At 41.8% G+C, this 13,195-nt stretch overlaps 1 protein-coding gene across 1 annotated transcript in view; it reads right to left on the bottom strand.

Annotated features, from left to right (window-relative positions):
• The window catches only part of FUZ (fuzzy planar cell polarity protein), an 86,133-nt gene that overhangs the window by 11,480 nt on the left and 61,458 nt on the right, over positions 1–13,195 (bottom strand). The gene's annotated exons all lie outside the window — the stretch shown is intronic.

Raw genomic sequence — 13,195 nt, 5'->3', positions numbered from 1 at the left:
TTAGGAGTAGGAGAACCTAAGTGCTTCAGTCCGGAGTATCAGCCTCGTACAATTTGGTTGACTCTCAGGAATGGAGATCCTCAGGGGACCCTAATTAATAAAACGGTGTTAGAATCCGTACATTCTTCGGGTGTTCTGCTATTTGATGCGTGTAAAGCGATATCGAGTGGTAGAAAGCCGTGGAATGTATGTGGGGATCTTAGATGGGAGAGGACGTATGGGTCTAACGATAAATATATTTGTCCCAGTAGCAAAAATAAATATGTAAGTCCTAGATGCCCAAATAGAGATTATAACTTTTGCCCATATTGGTCTTGTGTGGGGTGGGCGACTTGGGGACAGACAGTAGATAAAGACATGATAGTGACTAAGTTGCCGACTAGCCCTTATTGTAAGTCTATGGAATGCAACCCAGTCCATATACTCATTAATAACCCCGACAAGTTCTTAGATAAGTATGGAAATTTATTTGGGTTTCAAATATACGGGACGGGTTTAGATCCTGGGACATTATTGTTTATAGGAATAGAGACTGATACGGTATCCTCCCAGACTCATCAAGTATACCATTCCTTTTATGAAGAGATGAGTATAGATAATAAGATCCCCCATAATGCTAAAAACCTGTTCATCGATTTAGCTGAAAGTATTGCCGGTAGTCTTAATGTTACCAACTGCTATGTGTGTGGAGGTACTAACATGGGAGACCAATGGCCTTGGGAAGCAAAGGAGGTAATGTCCGGTTCTGAGGCAGTTGACCAACTAATATCTACACAAGCCGATTATCATTTGAGTGTTAGAGGTAAATCTGAGTGGAGATTAAAGACCTCCATCATAGGTTATGTTTGCATAGCAAGGAAAGGAATAATGTATAATACTTCTGTAGGAGAATTAACTTGTCTAGGGCAAAAAGCTTATGATGATGATACAAAGAATACAACTTGGTGGTCGGCTTCAAATGTCTCAGAACCATCTAACCCGTTTGCTAGATATGCCAATTTAAAGGATGTGTGGTTTGATCTATCCATCACATCTACTTGGAGAGCCCCAGCAAATTTGTACTGGATCTGTGGTAAGAAAGCCTATTCGGAGTTGCCACAGGACTGGGAAGGGGCATGTGTGTTGGGTATGCTCAAACCATCCTTCTTCTTGTTACCGATTGAAACAGGTGAGACTTTAGGTGTTAAAGTGTATGATGTGAATCATAGGAAGAAAAGGGGACCCATAGAGATAGGCGCCTGGGAAGATGATGAATGGCCTCCCCAGCGTATTATAGATTACTATGGGCCAGCCACGTGGGCTGAGGATGGTACCTTTGGTTATAGAACCCCAATTTATATGCTCAACCGTATTATAAGATTACAGGCGGTGGTTGAGATTATCACAAATGAGACATCACAAGCGCTCAATCTTCTAGCGAAGCATAATACCAGGATGAGGACAGCAGTGTACCAAAATAGATTAGCCTTGGATTACCTTTTGGCAGTAGAGGGAGGTGTATGTGGGAAGTTTAACCTAAGTAATTGCTGTCTTCAAATAGATGACGAAGGGCAAGCAATAGCTGAGCTTACTAGCCATATGGTTAAACTAGCGCATGTGCCTACTCAGGTATGGAAAGGGTACAATCCAAGTAGTTGGTTTGGTAGTTGGTATGAGTGGTTTGGAGGGCTTAAGGCAGTGGTAGGTGGAGTCCTACTGATTTTACTGTTGTGTCTACTCCTACCGTGTCTTATACCCTTAGTAGTTAGGTCTGTGCAAAGCCTGATAGGAAGTATAGCAGAGAGGAAGGCTGCTGCACAGATAATGGCGATATATAAGTATAAGGCTCTAGATCAGGGAGAACCAATGCAAGAAGATGAATGTTGAAGATTCACATCATAAGATAAGTCTGGTCTGGTTCATGGTAACCTGAGGTATATGCAAACCAAGGTTAAGTGATGCCTCAAGTAATTGTGAAATATCAGAGGCATCAAAGGGGGGAATGTGATGTAATTCCAGTAAAATACAAGTTTAGCAGGCTAAGATTGCCACAAGGCATATGTATGTATATGTGTTTGTAGTATCAGTTGGTTAATTACACGTAGCTAAGATACTGTCATCACTGTACTGACCAGGTGCAGGAATGTAAGAACTGGAATTACGCGTCCCTCTCCTTTGTATCAGATGAGCCACGTGGTTAGACCGGATGGATGAGTTTAGACTCTATTCATTAAATAGGTTAAGGGTATGTGTGGGTGTAGTTAATTGTGGGAGGAGCTACAGTGCTATATAAGGAATGTACTCTATGTATTCAGTACTCAGACTTTGCTGTATTTTGGTGACGCTAGTCCCTCTGAGTCCCGATCGGTGATCCAATAAAGAATCTCTTCCTTCCTGAAGAAACCTGTGTCCATCTCTCTGTGCTTGGCTTCCGTCAGTTTCTCCGGTATCAGTATCAGTAGCAATATGACCGAACAGGGAATATACGTAAAGAAAAGTAGAATTCGTGAAATAGAACTTAGTGCATACTGTAGCCTATTTGAATAAGAACTAGCCGAATATGGATTTAGAGCAAGGTGTTTGTGTTTTAATCGTACGAAATAGATTGGTCCTGGGTGACCAAACGGAAATAAGAGAATGCCCGTAATAATATTACTGTGTATATAAATAATAATAGATTAGGTAGTTTCCGTACGAATATGTAAAAGCAGTGATAAAGTGCCGAGCGTTCGTCTGTTTTGGCGTGAACACTGAAATCGGTTAAAAAAGCGTGTATTTGTACGAATATGATAGAGGGAGCCTACCCCTACGTTTTTAGGCCCGAACGGCGGGAAATAGCGGGGCGCTATTTCCTACGCCTAACTTACGTGAACGTGCCGGTCTCGTGACCGGGTACCTTGACCGGGAACCGAGTGGAAGGCCTCAAACGGACAGAGGACTGGTCAGGACGTCTGACTGCTGGAAACAGGAAAAAATTCTGGAGGGAAGCTGGACAGGAAGTGCTGGTTGCTATGGGGACAAAACAATCAGCTGAAAGGCAGAGGTGATTAGGGGCTGGGAGTTTAAGTAGGGGACTTACTCCTCCCACAAATTCAGGCCTCCACAAGTTCAGGCCTTTTAACATATATATATATATATCTTAACAGAGTTAATTAAGAAATTAAGAATTATCATGGCCTCAATCAAATTTAGAAGAACTTTTATATACAATGGCTATTTTGTAATCTTCACCATACAATATTTGTGTAACAGGTACAGGTACACTTTAAGACGTGTTTAAGACGTGTTCATATTACATACATTTAACATTTGTAGAAACTACTGTAAAATGCGAGTGGTTTTCTGTTTGCCAGTGCAGCCAAGTACATTAACAAAGGCACATTGTTCTCCTGGACAAAGCATGCCTACTGGAGCGGTTACGTCTATTAATAACCTTGTCATTACAGAAGGATTGATGACAGTATATGAAATCGTGTCCTAACCTTCATCTTTAAAATGCTATGGAGCCATAAGATCTCATTCTAAACTTTATCTTCCTGGATAGCTATGAAATGCAATTTAAAGGAACACTCCCACCCCCATAACAACTTCACACATTGAAATTCTTAAGGGGGTAGAAATGGCTGGGCACCATCTCACCTGTGAAATGGTTTACCAATGGTTTAACCAAAATGTAGTCCCTCTTCTGCAGTATGAGGGCGTTTTGCAGGGCAGCCTGTGATATCCTGAGAGCCTCAGCTGACGCTCTCAGCCACCCATTGAGGGAAATAGTACGTACTATTTATAAAAGAAAGCTCTGAAGTTTTTTGGGCAGTGTGTGGGTCAGTGTGTGGGTATGTGTGTGGGTATTAAAGTATTTTTAAAGTAGCAGAAAAAATTTCAACTTTCTTCTTTGTTTATTCCATAAGATTTTTGTACCACCACACTAAGAATACTGGGTGGATATGCCACGTGTATTGTGATTTGTTTTCAACACAATCATCCGCAACGCTTGCTCTCTCCGTGTAACTGACAGGGGAAAAGAGCAGAGTTTATAACTATGATTGACAGGGTACCAAGATGGAAGTTCTTCCAGGATAGATGTAAATATGGCAGTGTGGATTTCTGTATACGATTTTATTTTCCAGACCTCACATATAAATATATGTTAAATATACATGAACATAATATTGAAAATCCTGTGAAGTGATAGTTCAATTATGAGTTTGGCACGTGAGATGCTTTGATACTCAATTAGTCACCTAATACCCCATTTGTTTCAAATTTTGGTAAACTATGCAATTGTTTATGGATTTGACACCGAGCACAGGTAGGTCATCTTTGTGATGCAATAATATTGTCATTACACCTTTATAGAGGTAAATATGCAAGCAATTTGCAAACAAAAGCATGAAATAGTCAGTTCCACTAAAACTGCAGTAATGGTTCCTTTACGCTATCTGTAAACTTAAATGACCTGTGTGTTGTTGTTTTTTGTTTTTTTATTTATTCAAAAACAGCTCTCATTAAGAAACACTTCTCAATCATTCAACTTCCTGTTACTACTTCATGGCACTGAGTGTGCTTCTGATGACATGTGGGTTCAGTATAGAATCCAAGCAGCCACTGAAACGTACCTTAATGTCTTTATGAAATATAAAGTGCCAGGAGGTAATATGATTTTCCAAAACCTTTCTTTGGGCCAAAATGTCCCCCTGTAAGAGCTGATAGGCATGTTGGGCTAAATATGCACAGCCAATTAACATCTACCAACTCATGCTAAGCCTAGAACTAATCAGTTTCCAGAATTCTGTAATTTTAAGAGCCGAGAGAATCATGTAAATCAAGTGACAACTCATAATTCTTCATATACTCCCCTTTCCGAGGTATGGGACATACATTCCATGACCCTACTGTGTGCTTTTCTTCAACACTGGGAAATATTATATTAAATAGACAATGTCAATTCCATGGCCTTATTTACCAAAAAGTCGGCATACTGAAAGTCCGCTCATGTTTCTGGCAGGGTTGTGCCAGGTCATCATTAGTAGTCACTAAAAAAAAAACATCTAAAAAGTACCGCAAATAATTAATCACAGGTGCACTGGCAGACATGGTCCAAGTGGATATACCCCTCAGAGTCAAGAACCAACCATTGTGAATGTTGGACACTTCCGATTGGATTGACACTTAATTTACAGATCACAGCTATCCAAATTCTTTGATTTCATGGTCTGTTTGTAAGAGGCCAACATTCTGCATTCTAGAACTGTATCTCTTTTTGCCACCTTGTATATCTTTTCAAATCCTTACACAGTTCGCATGCAAATCCAAAATAGATCATGAAAAATCCAAACCTTCGAATTTGGTAAAATATTACAAATGATGCTTAACTAGAAAACTAGTGTACTCAGATATAGGTATTTTTTGTATCCATAGAAGTATTTATATATTGTCTTTATATCAGGATCCACTCTATCGATATTCCATTCATTTTCCTGTACACTCAGCAAAGATATGCTTTTGTCCGGTAATTTCAGTGATTTTTTTAAAAAGAAATTCTTATTTTTTTGTAACCTTCAACCCCTAACGCTGAGGCTGTGTGGTATGTAGCGGTTTGAAAACCATCCAAACTATTTTGACAATTGTCCCTCCAGGCTGATTGCTCAACAATGTGATTTTATGTTTCTTCACATTCCTAATTAGATCACAGAATGTAAAGGAATTGGCCAAGCGACATAGGCTTAAAGGAACACTGTAGGCACTTAACCATAAGCTACTGACTCAATGCATTTTAACAAGCAAGAATAAGAAGCAAGTTTATTTAGAGTTTTTTTTTTTTTTTTTTTAAACAAGTGGTTAAAGTCGCACTGAAAATTAAACCTTCAACGAATTACACCAATTGTTACTATCCATCAAGGACAGATTGCTAGACTTTTTCTCTCTTTGCATTTGTTTTTAACATTTACTCCTTGCCAGAGTGGGGAGAGATCTGTACTCCTTACACCTGTGATGGTTTAACTCTGTTATGGTTATTTACTAAAGTGAGTATTGTTGAGAATTCAAGGTGATTTTGAAATTTAAGGTCAAATTCCAGTTTGGTTATGTGACGAACCGCCGTCACTAAGTGCCATACCCACATGTACCCCACTCACTTGTCTAGTGACCAAGGACTGTGGACTCAGTGGGAGGTGGGGATCCAACCGACTTGTTGCAGGCCGTCGTGGGTCTGGCCACAGGTCTGTCTATTTCTATGGGGGGGGGGGGGGGGGAGGAAGATATGTGATGGATGGCCTGATTTGTTTGGCACGGGCCACAAGCTTGCAGCATCATTTTTGTGACTGTTTTACATGTCTTTAGATGTCACTGTGTTGGGTGCTTGTAAGGAGCAGTGAGTGTGTCTGTATATGCAGCTGTGGGTCAACAAAAGGGAGGGAGGGCAGCAGCTCTATAGACTGAAATGTATAGCTTGTCTTTGCCTCTCCCCCTTCCTTTTCCTGTCCTAGCAGTGTGTAAACCAGCTGTTTTGTCCCTCCTCCATCCCCTATCAGCTTCTTGGGGGTGAAACCCCCATGTTTTGTGTTGGAGACCCCATGTAGGGGTCTGTGCCTGTAAAACCTTGTGTGACAAAATAAACGACATCCATTCCTGTTGTACCCTTCATCAAGTCTTGGCTGATGTTTGGGTAACCAAGGGCTCTAATCACTGTTTCACTTGAAATTTGGGAGACTTACAAAGGATGTACTCAGTCGGAGTATAGGGGATCCGTTACAGGTTAGACTTTCTCACCTCATATGACATTTGAGTCATAATTCTTTACATCAATTGACTACTTTTATTCTTTATGGTGAAAGTGTGTGGTTACTGTCTATTTTATTTCTCTCTCTCTATCTATATCTCTATCTATATCTCTATCTATATCTATATCTATATCTATATATAAATGTAAATTTATTTATTTCTAAATAAGGCCATCTCTCTCTCTTTCTAAATATATATATATATATATATATATATATATATATATATAGAGATAGAGATAGAGATAGAGATAGAGATAGAGAGAGAGAGAGAGAGAGAGAGATTGAGATTAACAGGATCCTTAATTCATACAGATAAGATTTATACTTTCATTCGCTCTCATTGAACCAAAAAAAAAACAATGGTGACATCTAAATTTTATATTTGGTTCTGCTTGTATTTTACGTTCATTACTTGTATGAATGTACAGGATGAATGTACTATAAAACATGAACATTCCTAACACTCCACCAGGAAAACACTTTTTTCATTAGAAGGTTCTTTTTTATTTTTAGTGCACCTCTCATTAGAGGTACAGAGCTAACTCTAATCCGATTGTGAGCAGGTTTTACTGCAGCAGCACTGCTACATGTCTGGGAGATCATCTCTAGTAATGATCTCCCAGCCAATCCAATGCTTATTTAAGAAAAAGATTGGTAGGCAGGACAAATGCATAGCAATTGTCACCCTGCGCTGCTCCGTAATGTTTCTCAAAACTACCTATCTCGTCATGAAAGGCTTCACTTCAGCCCTGAATAAGTGCTGAAGGCAAAGGAGGAAGGGATCCAAGGAGGTACCATTCATGGTACCAAGGACGTGTTATAAAAGTGACAATTTCTCCAGAAATGTTCATTTTTATAAAATAAGGTTGCAAGGATACACTGTTTACCCCTAAAGCATTGGAAAGGTTATATTATAGTGTCACGATTGTTAAAGGTTTATTGGCAGCTGTTAATATGTACATAATTATTAAATAACAGATTGTGATCAAGGCCTATGTCTTTTCAGGACATGTTCCTGGAGTCCTCCAACTTATTGCTAATTATATTTTAGAAATGATAAGCTACTGATATAATGAGTAGTTACTCTGAAAACTTAATCGGTGAGAAAGATGCATAAAACTACTCAGGATAATGCCCGTCAAATATGTTACATATCAAAAACCGTCCACCATGAGGGCAGTAAAGACCAGTTGTGTTACAAGGTTTCAATGATAATTTGAAACATTGTGCTGACATATGTGTGAACCAGGAAAGCAATAAGCGCCACATACACATTATTTTCTCTACCGTATCATTTGATACAGTGGTTAAAACCTTGAAATGAAATATGGCTCTGTTTCCTATCAAATCATGTAGAGAGAGAGCTTGGCTAACTTGCTAACTACCAACTGTATTATATGTATATATATATTATATACTCATGGATCTGTCACATATTTGTTTTACTTGATCAGCTATGGATTTTGAAATCTGATCTGGTATCCCTAAATAAGCAAAGCATCACATGAGTATTTGAAACCATGCTCTTCGTATTGTAACATAAGAAAAAAAAAAATATGTTCTCAGGTTACTCATGGCTCCTAGACAAAGTTATTACAAGCTATGTGAACAGCAATATAAAAAAAAATGTCTCCTGTATTTTTTTTTTTGTAATTCTTTATTTTCAAAAGACAGAAATTACAGGAACGTATACATTGCGCAGGAATGGATCATGGGCTTATGCAAAAGCCGAGGTTCTAACATTCCAGTAGTGCAGATTTATACAGAAGGATAGAGAGAGAATTGTTATACGGTGATGGAATATTAGATTTCTTTTGTCCGAGCCTGTTCGGTCAGGTTTTTCAACAGTTACATAACATACATAACGAAACAAGTTTAGGTTAAGTTTTAGCGTTAGAACTATAAGAGTGATAGAGAGGCTCCATATTCTTGGAGTCTCCATCCCTTTTAATGTCTCCTGTATTTTAACATATACTTTTCCCTGTTTTCACGAAGAAGTTTAGGGAGCCATTGACTCCTCCACAGCATAATGCTCTTGTAAGTCAGCATACTTTAGCTGATGAGTGCTTTTGTGTTGTGTGTGTTAATTAAAAAACTAATAATAATAATTACATCAATGTAATGTGAGAGATCCTTGACATCAGTTCGAGCCGACATGCTTGGGAGCTCCCTAGCCTGGGGAGAGTAGGGGTGCGACCCAGAATTAGCAGTCATAAGCCTACATGTACTGCCTGACTAAGAAGGTGTACAGTGGAGGACTCATAGACTTTAATAATGACATACTTAGAGTTAGGTCTATTTTTCATGCATAAAACTCTGACGAGTCTATTTCTAATTATAATTAAATATTACATTTAAAAAGAAACACTATCATATGCCAGTATTTTTAATATTATATCTATTTATGACCTTTATCAAATACATTATGTGTTTATGGATGCTTGAAACTTAAAATTAGATTTAGAAATCCACACCACTGTATTTAGCTCTTTTTGCAAAGAGCTTCCAGTCAAATATTGTTATAAGCTCCGCCACTTGCACCTGGCAATCAGCACAGACAAGCAGGGCCGGACTGTCCCACCGGGATACCGGGAATTTTCCCGGTGGACCGCGGAACCTGGGGCTGGCAGGAAGCCCTAATATTTTATCTAAATCATTTTTCCCTCGGACTGTGACAGCTTCTGTCAGTCCGAGGGAATTCAGGAGGCAGGTGCTGGGGGCTGGTGCGGCCGCATTAAGGCTGCTAACAGCCGGAGGGAGCACTGAGCCTCCCTACCAGATTCCCAGCACCTTCCTTAGCACATACCGGCCCAGCATGGTAGCTCCACCCCGCATGGAAGCCTTGCCTACGAACGTAAGCCCCGCCTCCTGCACTCAAGCAGTGGACCTTGCTGTAGGAAACGGCCTGAAAGTGGCCTCCCAGAGAATACTTCAGTGCCAGGTAGGGCTTAAATACTGTGTGTGTGTGTGTAGTGAGTGTTGGTAGTAAGTGTGTGTGTATGTAGTGTTTATCTGTAGTGAGTCTGTGTAGTGAGCATGTGTGTTTCAATGATCTTGTGTGTCAGTGAGCTGAAGGAGGGGAGTATTGATGGAGTGAGGAGGGGTGGGTGATGATGGTGTAAAGGAGGAGTGGGTATTGATGGTGTGGGTATTGATGGAGTGGCTGTATTTGTGGCAAATTCAGCCACTCAGACACAATTTAAATTGACTAATGTAAATGTCTTGCTATGTCCTGTATTTTACTATGTATGCGGCATTCGTGTGTTTCAAGCACACGAATACCGCTAATGTTAAATCTACATCTACACGAACAGTGTATTCCCGCACTGTTCGTGAGTTAAGCAAAGTACCGAATGGGAGACCACCCATAGACGGTCGTGTGTCTCCAATTAGGTACTTCGCTACATTGTATCCGTGTTAATTGCGGTTAGCCGCCATTCGTGTACCGACCACGAGGTGGCGGCCATCTTTGTTTGCGAAAAGCCAGCGCGGTTTTGTCGTCGAGTGCCTGGAACTAAAATCGGCTACTCGACAACACAAGCCCCGCTGGACTTCCAAGCCGCTCGGGAGTTTACCGTTTTCGGTAGTTTTATTCCCTTAACTCAGGCAATCTTTTAAACGAATTGAGCATTTCTGTCAATTGTGCTGGGATCTGGGCGCAAGTTCACTTAACTGTGCGTCCAGGTCCCAGCTATGTAATAAAAGGTTATAAAGCTGTTTAACAGAAATATTATGTGAGTTTTGGATTTTAAGGTAAAAACTGTATTCCTCTGTACCAAGGGATACTCCCCTTAGCAATGCATGCTGGGATAAGTATCTCCTTGGTACAGCAATGTATGCTGGGTAAAAGATGCGTAAAACCCAGTCCCCCATGTAGTACCCTACTGGACAAACCCTGCATTAGGACTTGGGAAACCCTGTATATCTGTAACCACATAAATACTGTGACTGTAATTAAAAACCTCAGTTGACCTCCAAGCTATGTGTTGTCTAGTTCTTGGGAGGAAGGGATTGTAACTACGCTACCTGCATTTTGCCTGTTTTGGATCTGCTATCCTGTCTACCAGCGGAGATACCGTGGATAATACTACTACTCCGCTACAGTATTGATAGTGTGAGGGTGGTGGGTATTGATGGAGTGGGGCTATTGATGGAGTGAGGGGAGGTATTGATGGAATGGGGGTATTGGTGGAGTGAGGGGGGGTGATAGTGTTAGGAGGGAGGGAGGAGCTGGTAAGGAATTAAATACCTGGTGGTCCGGTGGCCATAATATCCGGTCTGCAGCTCCACAGACCTGCAGACCATGTATTTTGCGAGATCCAGTCAGAGCGTTGCCGTGGTAACCCGCGCAACTCTCTGATTGGCCAGATCTCGCGAGACACATGGTCTGCAGCTCTGCACATTGAAGAGCTGCAGACCTGTGTCTGCGATTGGCGCTCTCTGGCCAGGCAGACTGGAGGGGCCTCACAACCGGCGGCACACAGAGCAAGCCGCCGGGGCCCCTGCTGGTGTCGGGTCCCGACACAGTCTGCCCTAAGGTGATTTAGGTGGCAGTGATGCCCCAGGCAGCGCAAGGCTTTAGGCAGCTGCCTAAATCACCTAATTAGAAAGCCGCCTCTGACCACACTCTAGCAGTGATTATATTAAAGCAGGAGTGCAGGGCAAGATTGAACTGTATATGTATGTGTGTAATATATATATATATATATATATATATATATATATATATATATATATATATGCACACACACACACACACACACACACACACACAGTGGCGTACACACAACCCATGGGTCCCCGGTTCTAAACTGATCCATGGGGCCCCACTCTAACTCCTTCCCCCGACAGACACACACACACACACATACGGAGACACAGACAGACACACACATATATACAGACAGGCACACACATATACATACACATACACAAGATCCATACATAAAAACAGACACGCACACATAGACACACACACACGACAAACATACATACAAACAGACAGACACACACACACAGACAAACAGACACACACAAGACATACAAAGACACATGCATACAAACAGACAGGCACACATACATACATACATACATACAAACACACACATAATATTTAAGTCACCCTCCTGCTTCCTACCTTTTAAGTGCAGGAGGGGGACTTTCCCTGGGATCCAGTGGTGGCTCAGGTTGATGTGAGTCAGATTTCCTACTCTGACTCCCTCTGCTTCCTCTCGCGCGGGCTCTCAGTGAAAGCTGGGATGAGTGACGGGGAGTCACTTTCTCAGAGCGTGTGATGATCTCAAAACGCTGCAGCGCTGACCGGGCCCCCTGAAAATCCATACCCATCGGGTGTCCCTGACAGCATGGGCCACCCGATGGGCACCTTAACATGCGGTTTGCCGAGCAGGCTGGGGCCGCAAATGATTATGGCGGGCACCCACTCGCAGGGGTCTGCAGGGTGGCCGGGCCCCCTGGAGTGACGAGCCTGGTAACAGCTGCGACACCTGCGACCGCTATATGTACGCCAGTGTACACATACACATTACGTGGCACAAGAACTTATGGGGCTGGCATTCATTTTTTTTCCAGGGCTGCTTTGAATTCCCAGTCTGGCCCTGCAGACAAGGCATAGAGATAGGGAAAAAAATGTTTCTGTCTATTCTCTCACAAAGCAATGTGCTTTTTCCTGGGACTGAACTGAATTGTGATGTTAACCGCTAAATCTTGAAAAGAGGTTACAAGCATTCTATGTGATTTTGTTAAGGTTTTAATTACAGATGTAATTTCCAGACATGTGACAGCACTCTTTAAATTGATGCTGTAGTTCAAGCATGTCAAACTAGCGGCCCACAATGGGCATCTTTGTGGCCCGGCGAGCCGCGAGTACATGCTTAGTGTTATAGCAGAGTAGGCAACTGCTTTCCCCACATTGCAGGTACCTATTTTGCTAAAACTTACCCGGCCGGGCAGGAGGGCCAGCTCAGTGAGGAGCAGATAGAAGATCACCACTGGACTCCAGGGAAAGAGGCCCCACATCGGCTCCAAAAGGTAGGTAGCAATAAAGAAAATGATGTGTGTGTAAATGTGTGTGTGTCTGTTTGTTAGTGAGTGTGTATCTGTGTCAGTGAGTGTGTCTGTCTGTGAGTGTGTGTGTCTGTCAGTGAGTGTGTGTGTGTGTCTGTCAGTGAGTGTGTGTGTGTGTCTGTCAGTGAGTGTGTGTGCGTCTGTCAGTGAGTGAGTGTGTCTGTCAGTGTTGCATTGGCTGCGACTGGACAGTGGAGTACCTGGAGGTGCATGGAGGCACGCAACGCCACATTCCGACGGGGGTTTAGTAGAGGGCGGGACTGGGATTTAGTAGAGGGGGGTGCTGTGGTTTAGTAGATGGGGATGCTGTTTTTTTTTTATATACTGTACTTTTCTAAATAAACCTACGT

Source organism: Pelobates fuscus, chromosome 11, assembly GCF_036172605.1.
Source record: "Pelobates fuscus isolate aPelFus1 chromosome 11, aPelFus1.pri, whole genome shotgun sequence".
Taxonomy (NCBI): domain Eukaryota; kingdom Metazoa; phylum Chordata; class Amphibia; order Anura; family Pelobatidae; genus Pelobates; species Pelobates fuscus.
The sequence above is the reverse complement of the archived record's forward strand: the minus strand, read 5'-3'. Positions and strand labels throughout refer to the sequence as shown.